Genomic DNA, 17,056 nt, shown 5'->3' with positions numbered 1-17,056 from the left:
GGTAATAGAATGAAATAGAAAATTGGTTTTATTTATGTGTTTGTGTATGTAAACTGTCTTTCATAGAACTTTGAGCTTGCCATCTGGGCTGGACTGGCTGGCTAATGAGCCCCTAGAATCCACCCATCTCCACTGCTCCCTAGCATTGGAGTTATAGGCATGCCCCCTTCCTTTCTCCAGCTTATACACGAATGCCGGGGATCCAAACTCAGGTGTTCATGTTTACTGAGCAAGAATTTTACCAGGCAAAAGTCATCCTAAAATTGCCTTTTGTGTTGGTCAGGCTTTCTGTCATTCACTATGATCAAAAACAGTTTAAACACAGGATTTGTTTAGGTTCACAGTATTGGCAAGAGTCAGTCTAGCATGGGTGGCATGGGGGGGCGGGATATGGTAGAGCATCTGGGAAACAGAAGAGGGATTCGGGAGGGAGCCAGAACAAGGTAGAGGTTCCAAAGACACACTCCCAGCAATCCACTTCCTCCAAAGAGTCCTCACCTCCTACACAAAAAGTTGTGCATCTGTTGGGTTACCTGCAAAGACAATTGCTTCCTGCCTGGTAGGCACTGAGCTGATTATTGGAGACGATGGACAAAATCCTTCGTCACAGAACTTTTCACAAGTAAGTTAGTGATTTTTCAGGAACAGTTTGCATCAGGTTGCCTTGCAACAATTGATATCAATTGATCTACCTTTGATATTTGTCACATAAAACAAGTCAGATGTTATCTCTCCTAGTCACCATTAAAAAAAAATAAAAGCAGGTCCTTTCTATTCTAGATGGAGAGAGAAAGCAAAATTATGAAATATACCAATGAAGTTTTTTTGTTTGTTTTTTTGTTTTTGTTTTTTATTGTTGTTGCTTTTTCTAGACAGGGTTTCTCTGTGTGGCTTTTGAGTCTGTCCTGGAACTAGCTCTGTAGTCCAGGCTGGCCTTGAACTCACAGAGATCCTCCTGCCTCTGCCTCCCGAGGGTTAGGACTAAAAAGGCATGGGCCACCAACTGCCAGCACCAATGAAGTTTTAACTGAGAGTGCTACAAAGCCACCAGAACTGTGTGGTGGCACAGGAGCACAGATGGGGGGAGAGAGGAGGTGACTTCAGTAAGATGGGGTCTTCTGAAAAACATGCCTGATGGGATATTTGCATTGCAATTTTGCCATCTGCAGGTGAACACAAACACTAGCTGAACACTACACTAGGAGTTGCTTTTTTTTTTTTTTTTTTTTTTTTTTTTGCCTAGTCTTGGGAAAATCCCAGTCAGCAGTCACAGACCCCCTGGAACATACCTGGTTCCAGAGCTGAGGCAGAGAAGACCTGAGATGAGCCTGGAACAGGAATTCTAAAAGGGTGGCAAACGTGTCACAGGTTCAAGACTTGCCTTGAACTCTCCTACTGCATCAGAATTATAGTGTGACCCAGTAACTAAAATAAAAAACCAAGCATGAATAATACACATATAGCACACAAGTGCAAACACATACAAATGCATGTATAAAATATGCATGTTAATAAAATGTCTAAGAGGCTATTGACTTGAAGTGAGTTCCTGCTCTTGGTTCCAACAATCAACCAACAAGTAAGTCATGGTTCCTTCTTTCACCCAGGGCCAAGCAAACCGATCCTGTGATGGACTAGACAGGAAATGTTTTGGGCTTTGTGAGTCACAGGGTTTCTATTGCAATTATTCACTTCTGCTGTTGGACCCATAGATGATGTATAAACATAGGCCGTGTGCTGATAAAGCTGCCCCTCTACTGTGGCTGGAAACTGATCTGCTCTACACAATCCTTCTCTAATATGTGTCAAGCCCAAAGAGGGTGCAAGTGCATCCTCTCAGGTGTGAATTATGTCTCGGTGGGAATGCCTGAGTGCTCCGCTCACCCACAATCCCCAACCAGGAGGAGAGAGCAGGAAACAATCACACAGAAGGAAGGCTGGCGTCTATACTTTGGTTACGTCTCTAAGGCATGAATAAACCTGTGTGTGCTTTACCCAAGTACGCAAGGAGAGCTGGGAAAAGCAGGCAGGGGAAGAGCCCTAATGGAGTCTGCTTGAGCTGTGCTGGGAAATCTCCCATAGGAAAAAGATGGGAGCTTTAAAACAACACATCTAGCGACCAAGACTGCAGGACAGGGGAAGCGTTAGTATTTCTATCTCTTGAACTGAAGCTGTTGGGAGGCTAAGTATGCGCTGCAACAGCTCGCCAGTCCACGGGCTATTTACTGAGCACTTTGGCTACACATGCAGAATCAATGAATTATACACGTCAGCCAGACATGTAGAGGTACACTCAAATCCCAGAAAACAGACACCAAGAAGGCTGTGAATTTGAGGACTATCTAGGCTATAGAGTAAGACCCTGATGTAGTCCGGGGCTCAATTCAGCAAGAGGGTGTAGCCGAGTCTCTGCAAAGTTTGCCAGGCAAGCATCCACAAGGCTACCCGGGTAAAATGATGGGGAACCGTTCAGCAGGATGGCATGAACCCTTCTGTGAAGAAAACTAGGGTGCTGCTAACATTCTCTCAGAAGCTCCTTTCTGGGATGCCCACACAATTCGCCAGAGGTGAACAGCACTGGGTGCCTTTCAGCCTCATTGGAGTGTCCAGGTACCACTTACCCACAAGCCACCTGCAGGGCATTACTGAAACTCCCTGGGAATCTGCCCTCCCCCCTGCTGATTCAGCTCTGAGCTACAGGACCCAAGGCAAATGCCTACAGTGACTAGGAACGGGGTCACTTCCTTTTGCCGAAGCCCTCTTTCTGCCTTTGCTGATAAAATACTACATGAGCCACCAAAGGAGAAGTGTTTGAAGGGCCCAGCTCCGTATGGGAGGAAACACACCTGAGAGCTGAAAGGGAAGGAACTGCGTGTGCGCAGCAGTGGCCACCCCCATGCTCTTGTGTTTGCATTGCTTGTCAGTCCCCCCCCCCCCAACATTACGGTGCTCTTTCCATCCACAGGATCCCTTAAGTGTATCCAGGTGGCAAGCTTTTTTTGTCAGACTATCTTTGGACCACCAGCCCACAAATAATGAACTGGAGACTTATTATTAATTATGAAAGCTTGGTCTTAGCTTAGGCTTTTCCCTAGCTAGCTCCTAACTTAATTAACCCACTTTTTTTTTTTTTTGCTATTTTTTTAAATTTATTTTATATAACAAAGTCCATTTAAATGAAAACAAACATTTATAGGCAATATTTGGGAATTTGGGCGTTGTTCTTTCCAAACTACTTCCTGCTATTAACCCACATTTTTACTCTATGTTTTGTCACATGGCTCGGTTACCTCTTCTTGGTTAGGCACATCCCACTTGCTCCTAGTCTGCTGGTGAGATGATGAGTGTAGATTCCTCCCAGTTACACTCTCGTTGCCCAGAAGCCCTGCCTATACCTCCTGCCTAGCTATTGGCCATCCCGATTTTTATTACAGCCAATCACAGCCATATATCTTCACGCAGTGTACAAATATCCCTCAACAAAGACACTTCTCCCAAACTGGAAGGCAGGTTGTCCTGTAGTCAGCAGAGGATTAAGCCTTTGTTGGGCAGTAATTTCCCTTCATGCTGAAACATCCTTGGGGGAGGAGGGATGCTCACAGGCCTCAGGAGGCTATAGAAAATCAGCAAGCTCTGTACAGAACGTTACAAGACTCAGGCCCCTCTCCATGTTCATATGGACAGCAAGCAGTTGCTGTGGGAAAAGACACTCTTCTGTGGAGCTGTCTGCAAGTTGAATAGGCAGCTCCAGGCAGGGATGCAGCCTTTTTTAGTCTTAACAGATCCTCAATGTTGCAACTGCCATTAGGTACCTTCCTAACCCCTAACCTCCATCCCCACCTTCCCACCCCCTGCCATGCTCCAGTAAATAACCAGAATGTACTGTCACGAAACTAGAAGTATGACCTATCTGGGACGAATACACGCTAGCTCTTTTCTCCTCAGGAAAGCATGCAATAATCACAACCCAATGGAATGTTCTGTTACCTTACAGTATAAATCTAAAGTTAACATCCCATAACTGATATAGGAAGTGATAGTGAGAAAGAGATTAGAAATCGTTATCATGTGCAAATAGGAAGCACACAAAGCTTCTTACCTCCAAAATCTGCATTTCCATCATTAGCCATGCCTCCTGTTGATATGTATTTGTTCGGATGTAGCCTACTTTTAATGTTTTAACTTGAAGCTTCCCAGCATCCTTTTAAATAGAATACAATGACCTCTCACAACCCTATCAATCAACTTCATAACTGTCTGTATGATGCTATATTTATCCCCTTCCATCTAAAAACAAAAATGGAATACTTAAAATTATATCTGGGACTTCATGTGATATTACCTCAAAATACTTCATTGTGCATCTTACAGAAAGAAAAAACTAGGACATTTATCACCCAACATACAGCTATCATCACCTGGATAAGATCAATTCCTTTAATTAATTGAATTCCCACTTCAAGATTCTTTAAATATTAAAGATATGTAGTGTTGTGGCTGGAGAAATTGCTCAGCAATTAAGAACATTGGCTGCTCTTCCAGAGGACCCAGGGTTCAATTCCTAGCAGTCACGCAGTAGTTCACAGGGGATCCCACACCTCACACGCACATGCAGGGCAGCAAAAACACACCAATCAGTGCATATAAAATAAAGAATAAAGAAGTCATTAAAAATGTGTAGAGTTGACTCAAGGAAACAAGAACCTGAAAAAGTTTTCCTCTGAATTTGTTCATAGTCTCTTTGAAACTCATTTTCTTTAGCTCGTTCACTGTAGACTATCCCACACTCAAGAACTGACTGGTTATATTCTTATTTTATTTTTCTGACTTGTTACATTGTCATTTCCTGCAGACCGAGAATTGGATGGCAAATCATGGTTGTATTAAGGTTTGATTGGCAGGGAGGGAAGGTGACTCTCTGGGTCGGGTTGAGTACTCTACATGCATTCTGAGTCCATGTATATAGTTGCTAGTTGCCCCGTTTTAGTGTAGGCTATAACCATCGAGTGATTTCCAGCATGCACTTCTTGCAAACACCCACGGCTGTACCCCTGGGAGAATCTACCCACTCCCTCGTACAGCGCTCTTTCTACATCCATCCGTCTTCCTTTTAGGCAGACTCTTCTGAAACAGCCTACATACTTCTTCTGGGTTGGCTCCCACGTTCCAGAATCCTCTTTTGTCATTAATTCTTCTCTATTCTTTAAGCCCAGAAGACCTTTGAATAAGCTTAAAATAAACAGGACCACTGAAGGACATGTTGTTCACTTCTTTGATTTTTTTTTTTCCAGGCCCAATAACCAACCCTTCTTCTCCCTCCCACTCACTTTTGTTATCCCTCTAAAATTTGGGTTTCTCACATTACAGTTAATGCATGGTTCTCGTTATATCCAAATTGACCACCTTCTAGAAGACATAAAGTCTTATTCAGTTCCTTACTGAATAATTTCCATACAAGCTGAGCAGTGGTAGTGCATGCCTTCAATCCCAGCACTCAAGAGTCAGAGCCAGGGAGATTTCTGAGAGTTCAAGGCCAGCATTGCCTACAAATGGAGGTCATGCAGGTCTGGGACATAGAGAAGCCCTGTCTCAAATAAATAAATAAATAAATAAAAAGGAAGGAAGGAAGGAAAAGGAAGGAAGGAAGAAACAAAGCAAATAAGGAAGAATGTAAGGAAGGAAGGAAGAAGATGTTTATTGTTGAATAAAGATACCTCCTTACAGGTAATAATAATAAACATTTGGATAAAGCTAATAAAAGGTATTATCTTTCTCATCATGCCTTTATTATTTGTACTTCATTTGTACTTAAATGTTTAAGATAGTAATTTAGTTTTGTGCTGGTGATTTTATATAGCTATAAGATAAATTTACAAGGACGGGAGAGATGATAGCTCATCAGTTAAGATCACTGGATGCTCTTGCAAAGGACCTGGGTTCAATTTCCAACACCCATATGACAGCTCACAATCATCTATAACTCAAGTTCCAGGAGATATGATGGGTGACCTCTTCTGGCCTTTTTGGACACCAGGCATGAACATGGTACACATACTTACACACAGAGAGACAAAACACTCATACACATAAATAAAAATAAATAATCTTTTTTTTAAAGGAAAAAATGTAATCTTTTGTTTCAGAGTAGACTGATATCCTTATGAGTCTTTGGGGGGTGTGGGGCATGTTTACAATAGCCATTAACAACAAGACCCATGTGACTACCATAGAATTTGTGCTGATATCCATAAATAAATTAGAGATACTGGGGATCAGCTGCATATGTACAAAAGAGTTACTTGTGGTGCCCCAAATCACTGTATGTTAGGGTTCTCTAGAAGAACAGAAATGATACTGTGTGTGTATGTGTATATATAATTGTGTATGTGATTATATACATACATATATATATATATATACATATATACGTGTGTGTGTGTGTGTGTGTGTGTGTGTGTGTGTGTGGTATTTTGGAGTGGCTTATAGGCTGTGGTCCTGCTAATCCAACAATGGCTATTTCCTTATAGAAAGGCCAAGAACCCAATAGTTGTTCAGTCCAAGGGGCTGGGTGTCTCAGCTTGTCTTTACCATATGTTCCTCCTGAAGTAGGTTCTAATACCAGCAGAGGGATGTCTCAGCAGCAAGATAGATGAAATTGTCCATCACAGTGAGGGCAAGCAGGCAAGAAGCAAAAACTTTCTGTTTTTGTGTCCTTTTATGTGGGCTGTCACTAGAAGGTGTGGCCCAGATTCAGTGTGAGTCTTCTCACCTCAAATGATCCAATCAAGGAAATCCTATGCATGTGTGCCCAATGGCTTGGGTTTTAGTTGTTCCCAATGTAGTCTAGTGGAACCAAGGTTAGTCATCACACACTTTTAAATTAAAGGAAACTGTGTGAACTCATGAGACAACATTTATTACTACCCTACCATTTGTGTATGCGCTGGGTGAAGTACTAAGACAGTGGTTTTCAACTTGTGGGGTCATGATCCCTTTGGGAGATCAAACAAACCTTTCACAAGGATCACATATCAAATATCTTGTATGCCAGGTACTTACTTTATGATGTTTTTTGTGTTGATGTTGGTTGGTTTGGGGTGTTTTTGTTTCTTCTTGTGTTTTGAGACAAGCCCTGGTTGTCCTGGTACTCACTCTGTAGACTAGGCTGGCCTCAGACTCATAGTGATCTGCTTGCATTTGTCTCTTGAGTGCTAAGGTTAAAGGCATGTGCCACCAATGCCTAACCCCACACTATGATTCTTAACAGCAGCAAAATTACACTTATGAAGTAGACACAAAATAATTTTATGGCTGGGGGTTGTGACAACATGAGAATGGTGTGTTAAAAAGGTTGCAGCATTAGGAAGGCTGAGAAACACTGCATTAAGAGTTTTTGGTGGATCGTCTCAGTTTATCACAAGAGACCCATGGTACAAGCCCTGTTATGATTTTCCGTCTGTAGGGGCAGACATTGTCATGCAGCCAACGAGTTATAAATAGAACACTCAAACCAGACTATTTGACATGTAGTCATTTCTTCTGGCCTCATTGCATGAGCTCATAATAGAATTCTCTAGATGGAAGACAGTTTGACATTTTCTAGAATAGAGATGTTATGATAAAGGAAATATTCATAATCATACCCTCCTCCAATCTACCTGTCACCCCCAAGAAATCATGTCAAGTCCACCTGTTTGATCATCTCCCTGCAGCTTTCCTTTGTCTATCACCCCAATTTACATATTTTTACCCACTTATTTCTCTTTCCCCCTGTCTCTTCCTAATTCACTTTCCTCACTTTGTGTGTGAAAAAGGAGAAATACAATTTTGTTTTTCAACCCTTGAGAGTTTATGGTAGGCACAGGTTCTTGTTAATAAAACAGATTAACCAAGGGAGGAAAAAAAAAAAACAAAACAAAAACAAAAACAAAAACCAGCAGCAAGTCATTACATGGTGTCCATCTTATATAAGAAAAGGGACCTCCAAGAAAATCACTCTCTAAATACTATTATAACACAGGCCAGTAAATCCTAGCATGGTGAGAAGACAAAGGAACAAGCAACTTAAGATTTGCCACCTGAGAGCCCTGGGAAGGAAGCTGCTTCCAGAGATTTCTGTCAGCACAATTTCCAAGCTGCTAACAGACCAGCCTGACAGCCAGCAAAGACACATCTCATCTCAGGCAGGAATTGAAGAAGGGAGAGGAAAAGACCCTTTGCTTTTTTGTTTGGCCATCATGAAAACAGAGGGCAAGACACACTTGCTTCTTTTCTTTCTTTGATGGGAGATGTCATTCTGTAAATATGTTTCTCTTATTGGTTAATGAATAAAGCCCTGTTGGCCACTAGGAGAGCAAGATAGGTGGGACTAGGAGATTAGGAGGATTCAGGAAGTAATAGGGAGGAGATTCAAAATGTAAGACCAAGAGAGCAGAACGCAGGTCCTTCTCTCCGGTAAGATAAGATCACGTGGAAACACTTAAATTAATAGAAATGGGTTAATATTTGAGACAGAGTTAGCCAATAAGAAACGCTAGTAACAGGCCAAGGACTTTATATCTAATACAGTGTCTCTGAGTGTTATTTGGGGCTGGCACGGCTGTGGGACCAGGCTGGTGGGAAAACTACTTGTAACATTTCTTCTTCTTCTCCTCCTCCTCCTCCTTCCTCTTCCTCTTCTTTTTCTTTTTTCTTTTTGGTTTTTCATGACAGGGTTTCTCTGTGTAATAGCCCTGGCTATCCTGGAACTAGCTTTATAGACCAGACTGGCCTCAAATTCTGCCTCTGCCCCTGCCACTCCTCTGTCGCACCAAGTGCTGGGATTAAAGGTGTGTGCCACCGCCTCCCAGCAGAGACACCCACTTCTTAACACTGCCTCCCACCCCATGATGCACAGTTTTTTGGGGGAAAATGGTTCAATTTCACTCTCATAAAAACCTCCCTTGGACCAGTCTTCTCAAGTCCCCCCCCCCCCTTTGCCTACTGGTTACATGGATCTGGACATGAGAAGTCTCAGAATGGATCCAGGCATCCAGCATCTCCATTCCTGCCTTAAGTACTGTTGTATAAGGCTGGCCACTGTCACTGCCTGCTGCCCTCACTTGGCCTCAATACCACCCAGGCTCGAATAAGGACACTTCATTGTCTGAACATTTCCACTGCCTATGATGACTACTTCAGATTTTCTCTTCTCCCAACTGCCAGCCTCCTCCGTTAACCTCACGTTGAAGATGACCTTCCTTCCAAAGCAGATGGGAATATCTTTAGTTTCTTGCCTGCAATTACATGTGTATTTTGTCCCATAAGTTTACAGTTAAAAAACAGTACCATATGATACAACTGTACCATTCCTGCTATATTACTTCATAGGCCACTTTCTATCCTATCACAGAGATAACTTCCCATGTTAAAATGCTGCCACATTTTGTGTAATGAATGATATCATGAGTAACAAGGGACTGCACAGAGTTGCACGTGATAACTTACACCACAATCCCAGCACCCAAGAGGCCCAGGTAAGATAATTGCTAAAGATTCAAGGCTAGCCTGGGCTACAGAGTGGGACTTTATCTCAAAATAATACAACAGTTGGCTGGACATAGTGACTCTAGAAAGTTATAATGAAGATAAAAAGTTATTACTGCTTATTGACATCAACAGTCATCCTAGCAGCTCAGATTTAGGGGTCATAGCTTGTGCCCCAACCCAGGTTCAGCCACCCAATTAAAGAATCCAATAATAGTAAAAATAGAAAAAGGAGATTTATTCAGAGTGGCCACATTGGAAAGGACAAAGTGAGCTGGTGAACCCTCCCAATTCCATCTTTGGGGTCCTGAGTAAGATTAAAGTTTAAATAGAGGAGCAAGGATATACCCCAATGAGGTATGTCCCATCACTGTCTGGGCTTCCGTCTCCCTCTGTAAGTTATCAAGCTGGTAGAGCTCTGTGAAACCTCTTTCTGGGAGACAAGCTCCCCTCTGGCTGGGACCCTCTCCTTCTCCCAGAGTCAGATTTGGAAGAGGGGTGGGGAAATATTCATTTCTTTAGAGTCTAATGTTTCACTCATCTGATAGATTTTACTCTTGAGAATACCTTCATTTTTGCCAAGTCTGTTACATCAGCCCAAAGCATTCACTTATGTGTGGCAATGAGGCACAAACACATCTCCTTCCTTGTAGAGAACTACATACAGCACATACAAAGACGAACATACACAACAACCTGCTACTTGTTTGTGCATTTACTAGTCTATCTTTTGTTTCTTTAAAGTGTAAATCTTCTATCTTAAAAAAAAAAAAGGAACAGATCTCATAATATGGGCATCAGCCTTTAATAACTCATGTTTACCATGTCTTGATGGCACCAAGACCAAGGGTAGTGATTGACCCAGGCCATCTAGGTTACATAGGTCACTCTGTGGTGTTTGCACAAAGATGAAGCATCTTGATGACACATTTCACAACACATCCCAGTATGATAAGTGGCACACGGATATATTTCTATCTGTTCTCTAATTCCTTCACTCATGCTTGGTTTCGATAAAGTTGGGTAGGGAATAGAAATGACCCAAAGACTAGCAGAATGGCAAATGGGAGGCTGGGCCAGAAAAAGCAAGAGGAGAGGGAGTTCTGAAACACCACTGTACAGATACCTAAAGGATTCCCTGCCCTACTACATACCATGTTTATTTTTACTTTATTCACAGTTGCAAGGAAATGGGACCAGACTACTTGGTCATTGATGGATGAATGGCTAAGGAAAATGTGGTATAAGTACAAAATGGAATTTATTTTGTTATTAAAAAAAAAGGAAATTTGCAGAAAAACAAGTGGTTCTGGACACTCGTATATTAAGTGATACAGAAAGATAAATACCATATGGTATCTCTCCTATGTGGATCTTAGCTTCTAATTTATGTTTATAAAAATGTATGTGTGTGAGTGTGAGCCTGGGCAGATGTCACGTAACCAGGAAGGGGACCACAGATGGGGAAAAAGAGAGGGTTTGAGTCAGGGGATGGAGCAGAATAGAATACCTCTAACATGAAACCTGAAAAGGGGTGCTGGAGAGATGGCTCAGCAGTTAAGTTCACAGACTGCTCTCCCAGAGGACACAGGTTCAATTCCCTACACCCACATGGCAGATTATACCAATGCACATAAAATAAAAATTAAAAAGGAAAAAAGAAATCTGAAAAGGGGCTGCTTGGGATGGAAGGGCACAAGGCAGGGGTAAGGGCAGTGGGGAAGAGGGGTGGGTGCCCTAGTTTTTTTTTTTTTTTTCAGTTGCTATGGCAAACACCATGGCCAAAAGTAATCCCGGGGTCAGAAAGGGTTTCTTTCAGCCTACATTCCATCATCTAGGAGTTAGGGCAGGCGCTCAAGGCAGGAGCCTGGAGGTAGAAACTGAAATAGAGACCACAGAGGAACAGTGGCTGCTGCTCCTCACCCCCCCCCCCCAAGCTCTCATCTTGACAGGGTTTTTCTGTGTAACTCGTCCTGGAACTAGCTATGTACCAGGCTGGCCTCAAACTCACAGACATCTGCCTGCCTCTGCCTCCTGAGTGCTGGGATTAAGCATGTGCACCACCATTACCCGGCAGGCACTGGTTTCTTTTCATAACTTGTCCAGCTTGCTTTCGTATATAACCCAGGATGATTTGCCCAGGAGTCAGGCCCTCCTTTATTAATCATCAATCAAGGAAATACCCACACAGACACACCCACAGGCCAATTGGACAGAGACAGTCCCTCAACTGAGATTCCCTCTTCTCAAATGACTCCAGTTTATGTCAAGTTGAAGAGAACTGACCAGCACAAGGAGAAAAGGAGAATCAACAAAATCAAAGCATGAAAAATGATGTATTGGGGCCAGTGAGATGGCGCAAATGTGAAGCCCTGAGTTCGATCCCTGGAACTCACATAGTAGGAGAGACATGACACTCCTAAGTTGTCCTCTGACTTCCACATGTACAGTATGGCATGTATGCCTAACTTCCCCATACCCAACAAATAAATGTTTAAAAAAATGAAGAAAATGCCATAGTGAAATGTATTTCTTTGTATACTAATTAAAAAAAATAAACACTAGCAAACTATAGGCCATTGGACAGAGAAGTACACACTGTGATCCCAGCACTCAGAAGCTGAGGCTGAAATATCAGTATGCATCCAGAGGTGGAGGCAGGAAGATCAGAAGTTCAACTTCCTACACAGCAAGTGAAGGCCAGCCTGAGTTACATAAGAGCTTGCCCAACACACACACACACACACACACACACATGCACACCCCCGCTTCTGAGTGTTTCCTCCACCATCCAAGCATATAAAGTGTATTGTGTGTTGGTGTGAAAGAGAATGGCCTCATAGGCTCATATGTTTGAACGCTTGGTCCTTCCTTTGCTTGTGTTTGTCTTTTTCATGATCAAACCTGGCCTTAATTACATGCCCAACCCAATCGGCTGCTCTCGTAAGAGATTTGGCCAAAGGCATTCCATTCAACGGGGAGAAATGAGCTGACACAGGCCAGAGCTGGCTTGTAGGCTGTAGAGAGAACATTGCCAGCCCCTAGGCTAGAGTTTCTGCCAGATATAGGTGACTTCTTCACAGCTGCAACTCATCATGGAAACTTCCTACATTAAAAGATGTTTTTTAACTATTTACTGCATGAATATGTATGCGCACGTGTATGCCATGGTTTGGAGGTCAGAGGACAGTTTGTGAGAATCAGTTCTCTTCTTCCAGCATACAGGCTCCAGGAATCAAACTCAGGCTGTCATGTGGGCTCAGGGATGGGGTTCAGCTGGTCAGGCTTGACAGCAAGTGCCATTACCTACTGAACCATATCAACACAGTGAACCCCGAATTTAAATCTGCCAACCTTTAATTCCCCTTCCAACATGTGTGTTGAACTTGGTCAGCATCTGTCCTTGGGAGAACTGGGCATGGAGGCCCAGCAGATAGATGCAAGTGGGTCTTCGTGAGTTCAAGGCCAGCCTGACCTACAGGACTACACAGTGAGACTTTGTCTCAATGAACAAACAAACATCTCCTCTCGGATGTCTCATGGGACCTTAAAGTCAACATATCCCGAGGTAACCTGGACCCCTCCCTCCCCGCACACACCAGGTCACACTGAGTCTGTTCCTTGTATCTCTCCTGTCACTACTCTAACCCCACCACTCTGCAACCATTTCCTAAATGAGCTCCTAAGACCTCCTTTTGTCCTGCTATCCATTCTGTAATCGGTGTGATGCTAGAAAACTACAAATCTGATGTTTCAGGCCTCAGATACAATTGTCTTTTTATCTAAAAGTTACCAACTCAGATTAAAGCCTGAAGCCTTGATGGGATCTGCAGCCTCCTCCTCCCCTTGCTTCTGACTGTCTCTCCTCTTTCTCCAGCCGAATTGGTGATGTGTGTGTGTGTGTGTGTGTGTGTATGTGTGTGTGTATGTATATATCTATGTATGTTTATTCCTGTATTTATATATATATATTATATGTATACATATATATGTGTGGTCTTGATATATATATGTATATCTATATATATATACACACACACACACATATATATATGTTTAATCTAAAAAAAACATAACATGAAAATGTATCCATTAGACAGTATGTGAGTATCCTGTTCCACACAGGAATGGAAAGGCACTACAGGTTCCCTAAGTGTCGAACAGTCTGGAACAAAATAATTAAGAAAAGATTGGGGAAGGAGGGGGAAATCACAAATATTGGGGACCATCTCACATTATGAAAAATCTACCAAGAAACATTTCAAATGTTTGTGATCCTGGAAATGACAATATCTCATTGACAACATCTTGGTATTAGGAGGTTTCATTTAAGCAACTCCAAGGTCAAATATTAATATATTTCATCTCTTGCCACACCCTGAGAATCAGGATCATATTTTGAAGAGCTGTTTTGTTTAAAAAACGGGAGAAGCTGCAAGTTTGGCCTGAAGCTTCCCATCGCTGATGTCCATTTGAGTGTAATAGCCACTGGAAGTTGGAATCTGCTGAAGTCCTGGTTGAGGTTAGAAGGATCTAGGGGCGGGGGTGGCGAGGTGGTGGAGGAGATGGTGATGGGCTGAAAAGCCATAGTGAGTGTGTGGACTTGGTCCAAATTTGCCAGTGTCCTCTGAGTGTATGAGAGGGGCTACTGGATGCTATTTGCCCATGATTAAGTGTATTTGCTCTGCTTTCATGAGGACAGGAGTTCAGATAGCCGGCACCCACACCACAAGCTGGGCATCCTGTGCAGGGATGTAACCGCAGATCCAAGTGGAAAGAGAGAGAGGGAGGCACCCGGTGCTTTCTTCTAGTCTCTGTGCACAGGCTCAGGTGTTTGTGCACAAGCACACACATGTATACACACAAACAGGCGCACAGGTACATAATAAAAACACATCTTTATAAAATTAGAAAAAAGGAACTTTTCTCTATGTGTTTTTTAAAGTTTATTTTAAATTTTACATTCACAGGGGTTTCCCTGCATGTACGCTTGGTGTCCACAGAGGCCACAAGGAAATGGAAGTTACAGGTGTGTGTGAGTCACAGTGTGAGTGCTGGGAATCAAATCTGGGTCTCCTGGAAGATCATCCAGGGCTCTTAGCTGCTGGGTCATCTCCCCAGCCCCTCCCTCATATGTAGGATTTAAGTAAGAAGGGAAGGTCTGCCATATTTTTGTGGCTGGACTTTTAGGGACATTTTCATTATTACCAGAAGCAATACTGTTAGCACTACTTAAGATCATCTATGAGTTTACATTATTTATTTGCTGTAATTTTTCTTATATTCCATTTATATTTTCCTTGGATTAATATTTTATATGGTTAGAGTTCATCTCTGAGTAATCATTTAATACATGTTTTGAAAGTGTGGAAAACTGCTTATGGTTTTCATTTTCATTCTTAAATTATAGATAAATATGAATTTAAAGTAATTTCCATTGCAACTCTGCAGTGGCCCTAATGAGGAGTTTGGCACCAATGAGATTTTTCTCTTTTCCAAGGAATGCATCCTATTCTCTCTCTTTAAGATCTTTTTTAGTTTCTTCATTGTCTTCGAAAGCATGGCATTTCATTAGGAAATATACAATGTATGGATTTTTAAACAATTAGTATGCTTGATCCTCAATGTGCACTTCCAACAAGGAGATTCAATTTGCCCTCAATCCTTGAAAGTGATTTTCTCTAATCCTTTGAAAGTTCTTGTCATTCATATTGAGCTTGGGGTCTTTACTTCTGGGAATGGAAGTCCTCAAGCTATGGTGGCAGGGCCAGAGTTCACTTTCTCTAAATACATGTGCATTTCTTAGTCTGTATGTCTCTTCCTTTGAACTTCTTGGCCCTCATATAGTTTGTCCCTGCCTGGGTCTGGGTCTCAGAGGCTCTGAGCAGAGACATCTCTGCACACTGCCTTGAGCATCCAGATGCAGCTTTGTTGGTAACACCTATAGCATCACATCTGACGCCACAGTTCCTACAGCTCTTTGGGTCCATTTGAAATCAGTATGTCTTACTCATCAGAATGCAAGGGTTCAGAAGTGGTTATCTATACCTCTGTCTGTGATACCAGATGCTCCCTCCTCAGCCCCCAAAGCTCAAATGATAAAAGAAAAACATACTGAAAATATCCTGTTATGTCAGGGTCTGTATTAGTTCCATATCATTTTTGTTTGTTTGCTTGTTTTTAACGAACTACTCACAACACGGATGCATCACCATCTCACAGTCCAACAGCACAGCATCGCGCCTGGACTCACAGAGCTAAAGCTTGGCTGCATTCCTAACTGGAGGACCTCTGCTCCCTTGTACTGTATCCTGAATATCTCGGTCCTGAAAACCCGACTGAGGGCATCAATGGAATAAAGAAGAAAAGCAGACACATGTTGCAGTAAACCTGGGATCAGGTGGCTAGGCTTGTTCAGATGGTGTGCATCTCTTACTCCATAACCCAGGGTCTCAGTGTGTTTATTATGTACAGCACAGGAGGAGGTGTCAACTAGACTGGGCTGGGCGGGAGTCTGAGAGCCAGCAGTGTCAGCTGTAAACCTCTTGGAGGAGGAAGCTGCATTCGCTAGTTTCCGTGCATACTGATCAATCCGTGGTAGACACTGGCACTTGCACACACTGTCAACGTTTGCACTCAGACTGAAGGAAGTCTTCGCCAGTTCTGAGCCTGACTATATGGAGAAGGCTTTGGGGTTCAGTGACTAAACACAGAAAGGTCTGGTATGGTCTTCCTTTGAGTCTTCAGCGCTGGTAAACATGTACATACACCAGAATTCCCTTTTACGATGCTAGCGTCTGAAGTAGAACACATGGCCTGTACGTGCTAAGCACAAGCTCTACCAACCTATTACATCCCTAGCCAGAGTGTTAGAAATGGCCCCTTCTTTTGTTGTGGATATTTGTACACTGTGTAAAGGTGTGTCGCTTGTGATTGGTGTAATAAAAAGCTGAATGGCCAATAGCCAGGCAGGAGGTATAGGCAGGACTTCAGGGCAGAGCTCTGGGAAGACGAAAGGAGAGGGTGACAAGACATGGAGAGAGTCGGACATACAGAATGAAAGAAATGTAAAAGACCACAGAGTAAAACATAGGCTAATTAGAAATAAGTTAGTTTAAGTTATAAGAGCTAGTTAGGAAGAAGCCTAAGCAAAAGTGGAGTTTTCATAATTAATAATAAGTTTCTATATCATTATTTGGGAGATGGCTGATGTGACACAAAAAGACTCAGTACATTCCTTAACGTATTTCTTTTCTACAGAGTTCACTGAATACTCTTTCCCTTTTCAAAGCAGAGACTGACTTCTCTCAAAGCTGAGACAACTGGACACTCTAACATATCTGGGGCTCAAGAAATTGTTTCTTTTCCTTCTTATATGACTTCCTAAAAGGCTAGACATGAATACATCTAACTGGGCTAACTTAATCCTGTTAGAAATTACCAGAGTGTTTATGAAGTTCATCACATAAAAGTAAGCCATGAGAAATTTCCTATCTGTCTTACAATAATTATTAAGAAACAGAATGGAGAA

The sequence above is a fragment of the Phodopus roborovskii genome, unplaced genomic scaffold (genome assembly GCF_943737965.1).
Source record: "Phodopus roborovskii unplaced genomic scaffold, PHOROB, whole genome shotgun sequence".
NCBI classification, from domain to species: domain Eukaryota; kingdom Metazoa; phylum Chordata; class Mammalia; order Rodentia; family Cricetidae; genus Phodopus; species Phodopus roborovskii.
The sequence above is the reverse complement of the archived record's forward strand: the minus strand, read 5'-3'. Positions refer to the sequence as shown.